Source organism: Phocoena sinus, chromosome 17 (genome assembly GCF_008692025.1).
Source record: "Phocoena sinus isolate mPhoSin1 chromosome 17, mPhoSin1.pri, whole genome shotgun sequence".
Taxonomy (NCBI): Eukaryota; Metazoa; Chordata; class Mammalia; order Artiodactyla; family Phocoenidae; genus Phocoena; species Phocoena sinus.
In genome coordinates, this window is record NC_045779.1 from 37,906,189 (window position 1) to 37,918,419 (window position 12,231).

Here is a 12,231-nt window from a genome sequence, read left to right on the forward strand (position 1 = left end):
TGAATGTAAGGGGTGAGAGGAAGGGAGACCATACCCTCCTTCTCTATCAAGAGATACCATTACAATCCTTATCAATGCCTTATAATGTATGCCATTGTCTTCTATCTGCAGAACTGACTAAGCAAAATTATGAACAGGCCAAGACTGACCTTTCTCTTTTTTTTTTTCTTTTTTTTGCAGTACGCGGGCATCTCACTGTTGTGGCCTCTCCCGTCGCGGAGCACAGGCTCTGGACACGCAGGCTCAGCAGCCATGGCTCACGGGCCCAGCCGCTCCACGGCATGTGGGATCTTCCCAGACCGGAGCACGAACCCGTGTCTCCTGCATCGGCAGGCGGACTCTCAACCACTGTGCCACCAGGGAAGCCCTGACCTTCCTCTTGATACATGAAACTGAATTGTTCTTGTAGTATTTGATTTATTCAATTAATAAAATGTTTAAATGCTGTTTTTCCTTTATAATAGGTAGATAAATGTCTCCATTAAATGTCCTAAATGACTGTGCTTTTGAACTGAGTGTCACTCTCTGTGGGTGATTTTTGTGCATTTTGGAATGTTAATCATTTGACAGTCCTACATTTACGTAGGTGGTAAAAGGTGGTGGCTCCTGCCTTTCACCACTAAGCAGCATTGCCTCTGCATGGGCTAGAAGAAGGGTCAGAGCTTCCGACTGAAGGCAGAGCTTCTGGAACTTGGGACCAGCCCATCAGCGTGCTTGAGCTCTGCTTCCTTCACTTACTCACTCTTGCCTCCCCGTCCACTCTGAACTCTACCCTGCATTCTACAGATGCAACTTCTCTTAGAGACACTAGGAAATACATAGACAAAGCCTGGAATGGAAGAAAGTTTAAAAGGTTCATGGGGTATGACGGAGCTCAGTATCAAAATGTGCTTGTGTCTTTAATGGGGGTCAATGTCAAAGTGTGTGTGTGGATATGTGTGTGTTTCATGGGGATCACAAGGGGCAGTATTAAAGTGTGTGTGTAACACACACACACACACACACACACACACACACACACACACACACTGGACCTGTGATAGGGACTCGCCTGTATAAACAAGAAGCAGGGAGCTGGCCTTCTCTGTCCTTCATAGCTCCAGTGAGTGCTGCCCAGAATAGCATTGGCCTCACTGTGGCCTCATCACGTTACAGAGCAGCATCTCCGTTCCCGTCCATCAGTCTGCCCAGGTGCTTCTCAGCCTCTCAGCTGTCCTTTCTCTCCTGACCTCTCTACCTTTGCTGTGGATTAGTTCCCTGTGGCTAGTTTGGTTTGTACTTCCCCAAACCGAATCCTAGTTCCTCCCTCCCACTCTGCACCAGCTCCTTTGGACCTCAGCTCTGGTTTCCGTCTCTGGTCTTTGAAGCACCCGCTGTGCCTGCTCTCTTCTAAGTTATTAAGAATAGGTGTTAAGTGAGGACAGCCTGGACCAGGTCTTCAGCCTGATGCCTCTCTGGAGCCAGCTACCAGCTTGTCCCTGAGATGGGCACCGAAATACTAATGCTTAGCCTCTAAAGCATGCTTTGAATCCCAGCTCTGCCACCTGGCTAGTACTTTACTCCCTGAGTTTCAGTTCTGTTATCTTTATGATGGGTACAGTAATCCCCTCCTCAAAGAGTTGGAAGTAGTTAATGAGACAACGGTATAACATACTTAGCGTGTGACAGCTATTAAAAAAGTTCCAGCTCTTATTAATAGTATCATTATTACTTGACATGGTCCTCCCCACTCATGTGACACGGATCTTCCCTCATTTTCCTTCCTCCTCCCCAGTATTTACAGTTTCTAAAAAAAAATACATTATCTCAATAACCTTTACAAACAGACGTTATCACCTCAATTTATAGGTAAGGAAATAAAGTCACAGACAGGTTATATCACTTTCTCAAGGTTGCATCATTTGGAATAAAAGCAACTGGGATAAATTAGTTCCCTCTCTGACTCCTTCAGGAAAACTTTTCTGGCTGCTTCTGGTGCCATGAACATTTTAGGTTCTGAGGAGACTGTGGTGATTAGACATGGGCCTGAGGTGGGGCCCAGTCACACGGGGAAAGTCAGTAACAGGATAATTATGGAATAGGAGGATACAGGCATCCAAATAGGTAGCCAGGGACCTGGGGGCACCCCCAGGTAGCAGGGCTCCAGAGCCCATGGTCTTTCCATCACCACAGAGTTTACATAATGCAAGCTGGAATGTGTCCTAGGGTCCGGCACGATGGGGCGCCCTGGAGGAGAGAGTCATTCTGATGGGGAGAAAGGGAGCAATCCGGGAGACCCTGTAAGGGCAGACAGCATCATTAGAGACAGCGTTCGGAGGACGGGACTTTGGCAGCAATTCTGAAGGCAGCACACACTTCATACCTCTCAGCAGCCACCCTTCTTCAAGGACAAGGAGACCCTTTCCCATGAGTCCCCTGAAGACCTTCTCTCACAACTCTTTGACCAGAATCACATCGCAAGCCTGTGGAAGCACCATGATTGACTTAGTTTAACAAGGATCTACTCATAGGCTGTGGAGGTGCCCTGTGAAAGCTAAAGCAAAATGGGGGTTCTAGCAAGGAAGAAGGGGCTGCCTGGTGGGTGACTGGCCACCAGTGTCTGCCACAACCATCCATTATTGTTATTACGATTATGATTATTTTGGTTTTTGATTTACATATTAGCTAATTTTTCTCTCCTGTGCTTTGGTCCGTATTCCTTCTTTTTGATGATTGGGGATGTTGAAATGCCCCCAGCTCACTATTCTAAGCATCAATTATTTTATTATACTGAGTTCTAATATGTTGAGGCTTGGAAGAATGGGCTGAATTTATAATTTGGAAGGCATACTTTGCATGAGTTATGAACATTCACTTGTATGATTTACCTTTTAATTCTAAAAGCAGAGTGCTGAAAAATATTGCTGGCTATATTGCCAGCCTCCCATTTTAGTTGTTTCTCTTTTGGTCAATCTCATTTGATTCCCTAACAACCAACAGAGTAGGCTAAGTACTAGAACCTCTAATTAGGGTCAGACAGGTGAAGAGACTTTTGTAAGGCCACCATAGCAAGTTTTAGGCTTCCTGGTTGCAGACTTCTCACTAACTATAGTGTGATGAGCAAAACAGTCTGAAAATGACCATGACAGCTGATTCTGGTTGCCTGCCCAATGAGCTAGCAGGCACCAGAGACCTCCTTCTCCCAGCAGAAGTGCTACACCCAAGCTTGGCTTCCCATGGGACTGGTAATATCCTTTGCTTGCAGCATCCTATGGACCTTCCCTGCTGGCTTTCCCAGCAGCCCCTGTAAACAGCTGGGCCCCCCAATCCAGACTATCTGGATCAAGCTGCCTGAGTATTCTCCCACTGACAAGGCAGCTTATACTTGCTTTATAGAAAAGGCAGAATAAGGAGGGATACTGTTCCTCTACTGGAACATAAACCCACACCATATTTCCTGCCAAGCACGCTTGCCTGTCTCTCTGTGGGACTGTGGGAAGTAGGGAACCCAGTACTCTCTTTCTGTGTAATCTGCCTTTAGGTTTTCCCTTTCCCCAATAAAGCCTATCCCTTAATCCAAACCAGGTGAGGTTGTAGAATTCATTCCAAACTTGATACACAGTAGGTGGTGACTCAGAAGGGACCCAACGTACACAACAGACACCTGTTTTTCTTACATAGGTCGGAGTATGGAAGTACCATTCAATTGTCCCCACAAGTGCAAAGCTATAAATACAGTAATGCAGAAAAAAACTTATGCAAAAGTTATTTCATCCTTGTTTGAAATGTATGCCCTCAAGTTATATGTATGTAATATATAATATATGAATGTATTCATTTAAGTCACTCTACCTTTCTTCTGCAAAAGATAGTGTATAAATAAATACATATTAGTAAATGGGTTATACCTTATTCATCATTTTATCTAAGACTTCTATGTTCTTTCTGCTTCCTCTTGCCCCCTTACGTGCAGAGCGTTGACATTGCTGCTTTCAACAAGATCTGAGCCCTGGCACTGGGCCTGAGTGTTTTAAGCCTTGCAGCCAATAAAGACTGAGATTCTAAACGCATACACACATATAAACATACACACACACACACATACACACACACACACGCCCCACTCATTTATACTCTGGCAGTAGTTCATCAATGCCATTGCTAAAGTAATTTGATTTCCATAGTGATTCTAAATATTGAGATTCTAAGGGCATCAGGGGACATTCTTCCTCCCAAATTCCTCTGATCCTACAATTTCTCTCATGTCTTCACCATGGTGATCTAAGACAAAATAGCTTTTAGTAAAAGAGCTGGGTTTTCAGTAAAGTATTAACTACCCTCATTGGTAGATTACTTTGATTACTCTTTGGAATATTCTCCATCTTAATCCTCTCCTGAGTCCTCCCATATTTGCAGATTTACCTTCAGTCTTATCCCTTCCCTGAAGTCTCTCTCTGATCGAGGGCTCGCAGATCCCCTTCTCTAGCACTGTTGCTTATATGTTATAAGTTATGGCTTACACATCATCACAGAGTAACACATACATACTCACATACTGGTTTAAACACAGGAGCTGTGACTTATACTTGAGTATAAGTATTGCGTTCCCTCAGTGTCCTCCAGTTCATCTGGGAGAGGGTGTCTTATGTGCTGCTGGGAATAAATCCTCTCTCCCGATTTGACCTGCTAAGGCTGTGAGTTTCTTCTCCTGCACATTCCATCGAAGCCTGTGTCAATCGCCTGGTTGCCTGTCCCAGGCCAGTTTCCTCTCCCACATCAACTCTGGTCCAGAAGCAGACTGGGTTCAGCCCAACACCCGGCACCCCATCCCCAGAGGAGACCCAAATGAGGAAACTCCCTTCACCCTCTAAATCCCCACTTTTTCCCTAGAAACTTCACTGAAACTCTGTTTTGTTCTTTTAATTGCAGCCTCTTCTCCAGGTCTTGTGTACAGATCATGGGGGCAGGATTGGGCCATCTGAGGGACAGATAAGGGCTGTGCTGAGGTGTAGCCACCCCCATCACTGACTTAATGACCTTGGACAATCTTGGACTCTCCTCTCTCTTTAGGATGAATTGTCACTTCCGTTAGGAGGTTTTTTGGTCCTATGCACAGCGACCCATAACTATCTCTCCTCCTGTTTCTTCTCAGGTGAGCTTGAATACTAGGGAGATCTCAGCTAAAGCTATCAGGATGGCACCAGTTTCCAAATAAAAAACAAATGGATGCCTACTTCCATTTATGTTGTCCCTTCCATCGAGAGATGGAGTCCTATCTCTTCACCTCTTTGCACTTGAGCCTGGCCATGTGGTTTGCTTTGGCTAATGACACATTAGCAAGGGTGATACAAACAGAGGCTTGAAAAGAGTTTGTGAATTGGGATCTGCTCTCTTTTGCTGCTTTTGGAACCCAGTGGCCAGTGAAAAGCCTGGGGTAGCCTGTTGGATGCTGCAGACACATGGCACAGTTGCCTCTGCACCATAGCCAACCACGAGACATATGATGAGGCTGTCCACATTCAATCAGCTTCTGGCTGAACCGCCCACTGACTGTAGCCACAGGAGTGAACCCAGGCAGGACTAGCAGAAGAACCACCTAGCTGAGCTCAGTTTAAATTGCCAACACCCAGAATTGTGAACTACTCAGTGACTGTTTCCTTAACCAAAAACCAAGTATTGGGATTGTTTGTTACACAGCAATAGATAACTGATATATTACTGGAAGGGCAGAAGAGGGAATGTGGAATTGACAGAATAGGTATTCATAACTGATGGATAAAAGAAGAACTAAGGTCTTTTTCAGATACTAAAATTCTAAGATTTGATGAGAAGATCCCAGTGTCTATACAAGCATAATTTATATCATTTAAATTCACAATTAAAGATCATATCTGCTTTTCCTTCCGTTTTACATTGTAAATCTCAGAGATACACAATGTATGACCATAAAGAACTATGACTAATAATCACCAAACTGATCTCATTACTTCCTTGCCACACCTTGTTTTATTACTGCCAAGGCAATGCCTTTCTTGGGTTGTGGACTGTTCGTAAATATTTACTTCATATGATTCATACCTCAATCTTGTATAAGAGCTATATGCATTAAAAAAAAAGAATTGAGACTTACGCATGAATTAATTTTTTAATAAAAAGATATTGAAATCACTTGCACAGTCACACACAACCATGAAAGAATGCAGTTGCTATAACACTAAAGGAAATTACCTCTAGGCTTCCATCCAGTACAATGCAATTTCAGCAACTAAAACAGAAGCCTTGAACATAAGAGGTAATAATGGAAATGCTGACAAATCCATAACTCCCATTGCTGAAGGAGTGGCAAAGAAAGACCAGAATAATAACAACACAGTGTGAATTCCCAGTGTTTTTACCTTGCGTTGGCAGCAGGTGACAGGACCGGCTTTCATAATAACATTATAATTAAATTACCCATTGTTTATCTAAATAATTTCTGAAAGCCAGGAAAAAAATAGCACTATTTAATTTTGGAAAAGATTCCATTTTGCTGAGGTTTTTGGCACACGAGTCAGAGATTTCCATATGGGACACTGCCCTGTCCTTGTTTACATATCTGGTGTCCACCTTAGGTCATGTGGAGGGAGACGCAAGAGGGAGGCAGATGCATCTTTGTACACATGTCACAGTGAGGACTGTGGGCCTAGAACTCTGGGAAAATGTCCTCTTTCAACTCAGTGATCAGTGCTTTCCCCTTCCCGGGCTGTGACACAGTTTTCTCTTTGAAGGACAGGAACATCAGGAGAGAGTATAGACAGTTCTCATCTCCATTTATGCTGCCCCCACCCCTCCACTTGCAATTCTCTTCCCAGCCAGAACCCACCCCCAGGGCCTCAAAGGGTCTCCTCCTCCAGATACCCAGGGCTGACCCAGCAGGAGGCACGAACACCCTTATTCATTACAGAGCGTCCTCTCTTCTTATCTTGCCTTTTTTTAGCCAGAAGGACAAAGACAGAGAGAGGAGTCTTGATTTTCCTTGTTAATCTGCTCCAGCTGGCAGCCTAGCCAACATCTAAAATCAGTTGTGATGTGAAAGTTATGTTTTTTTTAACTCTAGCATCTCATTTTATGTAATTTTATGGGTAACGGGATGGGAATTCAGCTTAGAAAACTTTTAACCAACAATCATTCAACAAATAAAAATGAAAACCAGAAAGGTGACTGTGACGAGCAAAATAGCCTGCTATGCCAAGAATGTACATGAATCATGTTTCCAAAGACCATGTTTCTTATCTGTTTTATAATGACCTGGAACTTCCTTCTAATCATTCTCTCTTGGGCTCCTTAGTTGTCCAAGGATGACTAATTCTGCACTTAGAATGGTGGACACTTGGAGCCTCAGACTCTCTGAGCTGAAGGGACCTCAGAGTGCTTTCTGGTTGACCAGCTCCACCACATACCCCACACCTGTTGGGAGTTGGAGGAACAAGGATGGACAGTGTTATGGGTTGAATTGTATCCCCTGAAAAGATTTGTCGAAGCCTTAACCCCAGCACTTGTGAATGCAAACTTATTTGGAAACAAAGTCTCTGCAGATGTAATCAAGCTTCAGATGAGGTCACTAGGGTGACCCTAATCCAATACAACTGCTGTCCTTACTAGAGGAGGAGGGATACCGGGACAGACACACGAGGGAAGAACACCACGTAACAGATGGTGGAGAGACTGAAGGGCTGCAGCTGCGAGCCGAGAGCGCCTAGGACTGCTGGCAACCCCCCAGAACCGAGCAAGAGGAGAGGAAGGATGATCCCCTCTGGATTTCCGAGGGAGCCTGACCCTGCCAACACTTTGATTTCAGACTTCAGCCTCCAGAACTGTGAGATAATACATTTCTGTTTTTTTTTCAAGCCGTGTAGTTTGTGGCACTTGTTACAGCAGACCTAGGAAATGAATACAGAGTTAGGCAAACTGCCCATGATCCCAGGGAGGGTGATGGCCGAGGACACACCAGAACACAACCTTTGTGACTCCTACTCCAGGGTCTGTCCCCCGTCCTGGGCTTTATTCCTCTGAGGCATCACAGCTAAGTTGTATGCATGTATGTTTTCTTACTTCTTGTTTTTGTTCCAGATTTCTATAATAATTTCCCTCAAATAGACTTCCCTTGTCTCCCCCTTTTTTGTTTTGAAAAACTTTAGACAGATACATTGAAAGAATAACACAATGAACACACATATTCCCTACACCTACACTCACCAATTAACATTTTGCCATGTTTATTTCTCTCTTATTCTTTCTATGTTTACTTTTGTCTTGAGCACTTGAAAGTTTGCAGACCTCAGGACATTCCACATCTAAAATGTTTCATCATGTATCTCCTAAGAGCAAAGACATTCTCCTTCATAATGATCAGATTCAAGGAATTTAACACCAAAAGGATAATCAAATAAAGATTATATTCAAATTTCTCCAACTTCCCCCCAAATATCTTTTATGGATATTTTTTTCCTTCCTCCCCTCCCCTTCCCTTCCCTCTACTGTCCTTTCCTTCAGTTTCCTTCAGCATCTTATCCTCCCGCTGCCAGGTCTCTTTCTCTTTTAATTGGGAGCATTTACCCACTTTTTTTTTTTTTTTTATCTTTTCCAACATTACATTTTTGAAGAGTCCGAGCCAATTGCCTAACAGAGTGTCCCACAATCTGGTTTCGTCTGCTTGTTTCCTCATGATTAGATTCAGGTTAACCATTCTTTGGTAGGAATATTACCCAGGTGAGGCTGTGCACTTCCCATGGCATCTCTGGCAGAACCTCATGGCGGTCAACGACGCCATCGCTGAGGATGTCGGGTTCGCTGGTGATGGTGGTACCTGTCAGGTCTCCCCACTGTAAAGTTACCATTTTTTTCCTGTTGTAATTAATGAATTATCTGCGGGGGATATTTGAGAGAAGACTTGTTCTTAACTACTGAATACAGTACATCCAGAGTAAACAACAAATGCTGACTTGGTATTAGATATCACTCCACAGCTGAAATGCAACACCTAACACGCCCTGCTTGATTTACCACATGTTTTCCATAAGGGTTCTAGGGGGGTTAAGGTTAAAACTAACCCTCCTCCTTTACAAACCACCTGCCCACAGAAATCTGAAGGTCACTCTCATGGCTTCACCAGCACATATAATATTATCGAGGTTTTGGTCTCAGGCAAGATTTCTGACTCATTAAAATTTACATTGAAACTTAAGAAGGCATACCAAAAAAAGTTAACTATATCAACGAGTAAAGCCCTAGGTAGATAACCCCAATGCTTAAAGCACAAAATTACATTAGGTAAATCAAAGGTTTGCTTCTCAGCATGTCAGCATCACAACAGCCCAAGTGTCACGGATAACATAGAGCTTATAAAATTACACTTGTAGCAGCGTGGTATTTTCCTTGTTGGCTACCACAAAGAACATGAACTTGAGAAAGCGGGACAAAAATAGATCTCCAAAGCCATGTCAATCATTTTTGAGAGGTCAAAACCCCTTGTGGCTTTAACTGGAAATTACTGCCTTGGTAATTAGTATAATAACACGAAAACACACCTAAACCTCTGAGTGAACATTAAGCAGGGTGATTATGACCCATCAGTCACCAAGGCCACCCTCAGGGCCTTCCTATGCCACCGGAAGTTTGGTTCTGCTGTGAATTCCTGTGGAGTTTTTTCTGTATGTGTTGCAGGAAGGGGGACGCCTTCCAGGGCCCAAGAGTGGGCTCTTGTCTAACACTCGGAAATCAATTGTCGGAGGAGACACGTGTGCTGACAAAGCAAGAGACTTTAGTGGGAAGGAGCACCCGCGTGGAGAGCAGGAGGGAAAGGGAACCCAGGAGGGACTGCTGTGCCACGTGGCTCACAGTCCCGGGTTTTATGGTGATGGGATTAATTTCTGGGTTAGTCTCCGGCCGATCATTCTGACTCAGGGTCCTTCCTGGTGGTGCATGCATTGCTCAGCCACGCTGGATTCCAGCGAGGAGGAATCTGGGAGGTTGGTAGGACATACGGGCTGGCGTCTCCTTTTGACCTTTCCTGAATTCTTCTGGTTGGTGGTGGCTTGTTAGTTCCATGTGCTTACCAGGACCTCCTGTTGTAAAATAACTCATGCAAATGGTTACTGTGGTGCTGGCCAAGGTGGGCAGCTTCAGTCAGTGTTTCCCCTAACACATTGATTTCCCCACTGGATTGCAAGTTCCATGAGAACAGGGGCTTGGTCCTGTTTGCCCTCCAGTGTCCAGAACAGTGTCTGGTGCACGTCGGGTGTCCAACAATTATTGGTTGAATGAAGGAATGACTCCGTACTCTTTAAGGTTAGGTGAGTTCAACATTTCTAAGCAAGAGATGTAACCTCATGGCCCCTTCATCCTCTTTTAACTTAATTACAAAATTTGCTCTTGGGAGTGTGTGTAAAGGGCCCTTCTTAGCTTCTCTATCTTAACCTCCAACAGCTTAGCTGGTCATTTCAGGGTGGACAGCACACCTCTGTGTGCCAGACCGCATCACAATTCTACCCCTTGAGGCCATGTTTCCCTCTCTCTCTCTACCTCTCTCTCTCTCTCTCTTTTTGCAAAGCAGGAACCAGGAAGGACATGGAATATTCCATCATCTCATCATCACTAGTGTGTTTATATCCTTCCAATATTCCATTGCTGAGTTGCTAAAGGTCATGGGGAGAGAGAAGCCTGTGGATTGTTAATAGAGTGTATAATTTGCTTAAATAACATATTTTCTGGGCTTCCCTGGTGGCGCAGTGGTTGAGAGTCCGCCTGCCGATGCAGGGGACACAGATTCGTTTCCCCGGTCCGGGAGGACCCCACATGCCGTGGAGCGGCTGGGCCCGTGGGCCACGGCCGCTGAGCCCGCGTGTCCGGAGCCTGTGCTCCACAACGGGAGAGGCCACAACGGCGAGAGGCCCGCGTATAGCAAAAAAATCAAAACAAAAAAAACCCCACGTTTTTTTCTGTACTTGATTTTGTCTAGAAATATTGTGACATACAATTTTGATTCATTTGCTTTAATGTATGACAGTGAAGCAACATAAATGATCTGCCCTATAAACATGATTTTGTCGTCATTGTTCCTGTGTGGATGGAGGTTTCAAGGAAGCTGAAAGAATCAACCAATACACGGGTTCACTTGATTCAGGACCCTCCAGACTCAGAGATGGAAGACAGTGCAGAGCAGAGAAGGAGAGAAGGGCTAGGAGAGAGGCTCTCCTTCCAGGAGAAAGTAGCAATAATAAAAATTTAAATATAAGAATAGTAGTAGTTTGTGCTTGTTGCATGCTTATTACTTCTTTTACAACAGCCCTATGCGGTAAGACTATTATTCCCATTGTAGAGAGGAGGAAACTAAAGCTTAGCAAGGTTGTGACTTGACAGTAGCAAGGAGTGGGCAAGAATTTGAATCCTCTGACTTCAGAGGTTCTTCACCACACACGGGGCTGCTTCCAAATGCACAGTAGAAGAGCCTGTTATTTACAAGTGTTGTCTTGTAAATTTTCAAGGAGATCTTTGATCATTTCTTAAAGTATTTATGCTGGGAGGAACTAAGGGCAGATAAGTTCCTGTAAGAGTTCACATAGGGGAATCCCTACAAGTGTTCCTTTTAAATCTAATATCTTTTGATATTCAGCCCTTTTATCATCTTTGTCATTCTCCTTGAATCCCTCTTCAAAAATTATGGATATAGGGCTTCCCTGGTGGCGCAGTGGTTGGGAGTCCACCTGCTGATGAAGGGGACGTGGGTTCGTGCCCCGGTCCGGGAAAATCCCACATGCCGCGGAGCGGCTGGGTCCGTGAGCCATGTGAGCCATAGCCGCTGAGCCTGCGCGTCCGGAGCCTGTGCTCCGCAGCGGGAGAGGCTGCAACAGTGAGAGGCCCGCATAACGCAAAAAAAAAAAAAAAATTATGGGTATAGCTCAACTCCTGAGAGGCATCCATTTGCAAATAGATGAAAAGCTTTTCTACTGTAGGTGAGATGAACAAGGCAGACTGAAAACGTGACACGTTAAATATGCTATTGCCACTGACCTGCTCAGACACACAGATACAACGGCTCACTCTTTCTCCTGTCCCCTGGTGAAAAATTAGGGGAAATAAAGGGCCCGTATATACAAAGGTTATTTTTTAATCCAACACCTGGAAAGAAGTAGAAGGTTTACAATCATCAAGCTTAATTTTATCTAAACTTCTTAAGATTTTATGTGGGTGGGGGTGAGACGGGGGTGGGAATCC